We start from the raw sequence: 4,322 nt of genomic DNA on the forward strand, positions 1-4,322 counted from the left end.
CTGCTGGGGGCTGTCCAGGGGCCCGTGGGCAGGGAGTGGGGTGACTTCTTAATGGGTGTGGGGTTCCCTTTTATGTTGAAGACAATGTTTTGGGAGTAGTGAATACACTCAGCGAATTGTACATTTTAATTTTTTTTTAAAAACAGAATCTGATATATATATATATATATATATATATATATATATATATATATATATGAGGATCGAACCCAGGTCCCGCCTGTGCTAGGTAAGTGTTCTACCGCTGAGCTACAATCCCAGCCCGAATTGTACATTTTTAAATGGTTGATTTTATAGTAAGTGAACCTCCCCTCAATTAAAAAGATTCTATCTCTATAACTTAGTAGCTTTAAAAAACGGCACGCATAAGCTAAAGGAAAACTATCACACTCAAATACTTATGGGATGGTTTACATGTTTGGCACTGCACAATTTTCTCAATTGTGGGAATCACTCTGCAGCCTCTGTGCTGGCTTCCCACCCCACACTGGTGGCTCACTGACTGGGTTTTATCACAGCAATCTCCAGAAATCCAACTTTGCAAAGATATGATATCATCAAAAGGAATGTAGTGCAATCTAATGTTGAAAGTGTGAGCTCCCTCAAGCCCGCGGTTCACATGGTTTTAGACAGACTTCAAGGTTCATGCCAAAATTTAAAATATCCTGCTGTCCTCACCTGAGTTCTTGGTGCTGCACGAGTACCGAGTACCGAGTACCAAGTACCAAGTACCACAGCCAGGTCTGGGAGCTGTGATCACAGTTCATGCTGAGTTAATTAACTGAGTCAATACTTCATGCCCTTAAAACACCCCCACGTTCTCCCTCCCTGCTCGTGGCAAAGAAGCTTGCAAATAGCAGGCCAATTAGTCCCCAAAATACCCACTGGGGGGACCATTACATACTCTGGAGAATCGTTCCCACTGACACCTTCTCTCAGCAGAGGAGGGCTGGACTCAGACACATGCCACCTGCCCTTGGCACCACAAGGCACTTAGCAAACCGTGACCTGCCCGTGTCTCTCTGAAGACAAAAAGGCCAAGTCCAGGCCTGGTCCTTGAAGATGTCGCAGAGCTGCTGGGCGGAAAACCCCGAGACCTCGCTGGAAACCTGAGGCTCCTGCCCGGGGCATTAGGATGCCAAGGTCTGCTGGGGGGAAGGAGACCCTGGGGAGAAGGGGAGCAGGAGAATTCTCAGCAGTGACTCCAGGAAAGGACTCTGAGTTTAGGGAGGGAGTGGAGGGGGGCAGGGAACAGAGCTTCCCCCCCCCCCCCCCCCCCGCCCCCAGGCCTCGTCCTCCTGAGAAGCCTAGGACTTCCCCAGGCTGGGCCTCCACCCTGTGCCCCAGCCAGATGAGGCTGTCACTCTGGGTCGGAATCTCTGTGGCCACGGGGTGAGGCCCAGAGCAGGGTCCAGGAACCCAGCCAAGCAGTGCCTATGGGCAGCTGGACGCCCACTCCAGGAGGTTCCCGAGGCCCTGCTGGCCACAAAGAGTAGGTCCGCAGAGCCCAGCCACGCAGGGGCCAGGGAACCAGAAAGTGACCTGCAGCCCCTGGTTTATTTCCAGTAGATGTGGAAAGGCGGCCTGACCAGGTTAAGTGCCCGCTGGGGACAGTGGTCCAGGCCCTGTCAGGGCGCGCAGCAGCTCTGAGGATGATCCAGGCACACTGAGAAGAGAGAGGAACACAGCCGCAGCTCCGGGGCCCAGAGCACAGAGTGAGCACACGGGCAGTGCTGGACGGCTCAGCCTTGGCTCACTCCGGGGCCCATGGAGAAGGTGCTCACACAGGGCAGAGCTTGATCCCTCTGTCTCTCCCGACAGCTTGGGGGAGCATCAACATTCGGCAAGGGACTGCTTGAGGCGGCAGGGGGCCTGCGGGTCTTGGCTGGGGTTTGCAGGTTCTTGACAGTTCTGCAGGGATCAGAGGAAAGAGGACAATGACCATCTCAGTGGGCAGCCAAAAAGTGGGAGACACCTGTGTCCCCAAGTGGTTGGGGGAACTTAGGGCTGGGTGGCCAAGGGGAGCTGGCAAGACCCCGTTATGGGTCAAATGGTGTTCCCCAAAAGAGCTAAAATCCTAACCCCCAGCTCCTCAGGTCACCCTTACTGGAAACAGGTATGCGAAGGTGACGGACTTCAGATGAGGCCACACTGGAGTCCGTGGCCCCCACCCGCTGCAGCTGGTGCCCTGATCAGAGGGCAGAAGATGCCCAACTCAGGGAGAGGGCATCTGAACTGCCTGAGGTGTTGCTTCAAGTTGGGTCCTTGTCCCCAGTGCCAACCCAATCAAGAGGACACGGGTTTAAGGAAAAGGAAGAAGAAGGTCTATTGTTTTGCTGGCAAAGGAGAAACCAGGGAGACTCCTATCCCAGAGGCTATGAATCTGCCCCTCAGCAGGAGCAGGGGGCTGTTAAAGAGCTGACTCAAAGGCTGCGTTCCACGTGCTCTCCGTGCTCTCCGTTGGAGGGTGATTCACTTGTTCACTTGGAGATAGTCATTTCTGAGATCTTCTGGGCCATCCCCCAAATCTGGATTACTTTGTTCCTTTGGAGGGGGTGGGCTCGGGGACAGATAACCCTGCCTAGGTGGGAAGAAGGGTGACCTGGTTAACCCTGAGATGAGGGAGGGGGAGATTAGGGAGGAGCAGGGAGAGAAAGAAACAGGTCCATTTAGAAACCAGTCGCAGTGGCAGAGCAGCAAGGGCCAAGTCGGAGCATGAAGTGGACCCTGTCTCAAAACTGACTCACATGGTAACAGAGGTCGTGGAGACCCGGGAGCTGCCCTGCAGAACAAAGGCACAGAGGTCTGACCTCAGAGGATGCTGCTGTTTTAGTGTGAAGACCAGCCGTGGAACCCTGGAGAGGCCACCTGGGGAGGAAGCTGCCGTCCACTGCCCCCTCCCCGCGTGGGAACCACTTTACTCAGTCTGGTGATCTGGGTGTTACTGTCAAAGACACACCCAGCGTTGTGCTTGACTAAGCGCCCTGTGGCCCAGCCGGGTGACACACGGGTTACCCACAGCCCCCGCAAGCTGACTGACCCGCTGCAGTGATCTCCTTGTCCACTCACCGCCCCTGGAGGTCGGGGTTGCCCCCTTTGCTCCTGGAATAACATTGCTGGACTTGACCAGGGTCTGGGGTGAAGGCCTTGGCTCAGGTCTTGTGTTTGGACACAGGGAAGGTCCTGGTCCCTTGGAACAGCTCTCCACCACCAACGCGCCTTCTTAACACCACAAACCTCGGCTCAACAACAGAAATGCGCTCTCCCACAGCGCTGCCCAGGAAGTCCCAAGTCTGCAGGGTCCTATGCCCTCAGAGACTTGCCCTCAGAGACTTGTCGGGGATTCTCCTTGCCCCTCCCAGCTTCCAGGGCTTCCCAGAATCTCTGGCTACACGTCCTTCTGTAACAGGGTCCACTTTAGGCTTGGACTTGGCCCTTGCTGCTCAGCCACTGCAACTGGTTTTTAAAATGAACTGTTTCTTTCTCCTCCTCTCTCCCTGCTCCTCCCTAATCTCCCCCTTCTAATCTCAGGGGAAACAGTGTCACCTTTCCTCCCCATCCTAGGCAGGGTTAGCTGTCCCTGAGCCCACACCCTCCATAGGAACAAAGTAATCCAGACTTTGGGGATGGCACAGAAGACCTCGGAAATGATCATCTCCACGGAAATATTTAGTAAAAGGCAAGAGATTTACACGATCTGAAGAGAAACCAGAGTATTTCAGTTGGTAGAGTGCTCGCCTCGCACACACAAGGCCCTGGGTTCCATCCCCAGCAACACACACACACACACACACACACACACACACACACGAATATCTCCCAAATTAACAAGTGAATCACACTCCAACAGAGAGGCATGGAAAGCAGCCTTTGAATCACCTCTTTAACAGCCCCCTGCTCCTGCTGAGGGGCAGAATCCCAGCCCTGGGTCAGGAGTCCAGGGAGGAGCTGGACAGAGGGGAGAAAGAACCGGGCCCGTCTGAAAGAAGAACTTGGCAGCAAAGCAAAACACTTCTTTTCCCTGTTTCTCAAAACCATGTCCTCAGGATTGGCATCAGGAACAAGGACCGACCGAGCTTTTGGCAATGGTTTTATAAACATTAGTGACCTAGGATGGTCCCACTTAGTTTTTCTTTTTTTCTGGGGGCGGGGGTACCAGGCATTGAACTCAGGGCACTCGACCACTGAGCCCCATCCCCAGCCCTATTTTGTGTTTTATTTAGAGACAGGGTCTCAATGAGTTACTTAGCACCTACCATTGCTGAGGCTGGCTTTGAACTTGGGATCCTCCTGCCTCAGCCTCCAGTGGGAAGGTAAACTGT

At 53.8% G+C, this 4,322-nt stretch overlaps 1 long non-coding RNA gene and 1 pseudogene across 1 annotated transcript; both read right to left on the bottom strand.

Moving 5' to 3' along the window:
- Positions 1–395: 395 nt before the first annotated feature.
- LOC124089167 (uncharacterized) lies at positions 396–3,392 on the bottom strand. The gene is made up of 2 exons (XR_006850636.1): positions 3,070–3,392; positions 396–1,911 (listed from the first exon to the last, which is right to left on the bottom strand). It is a non-coding gene; the product is annotated as an uncharacterized LOC124089167 (long non-coding RNA).
- Positions 3,393–3,590: 198 nt separating this feature from the next.
- On the bottom strand, positions 3,591–3,717 carry LOC124089304 (U5 spliceosomal RNA; annotated as a pseudogene).
- Positions 3,718–4,322: the final 605 nt, after the last annotated feature.

This window comes from Marmota monax, unplaced genomic scaffold (assembly GCF_021218885.2).
Source record: "Marmota monax isolate L192 unplaced genomic scaffold, Marmota_monax_Labrador192_F-V1.1 WCK01_AAM20220418_F8-fsc00125, whole genome shotgun sequence".
Lineage (NCBI taxonomy): Eukaryota > Metazoa > Chordata > Mammalia > Rodentia > Sciuridae > Marmota > Marmota monax.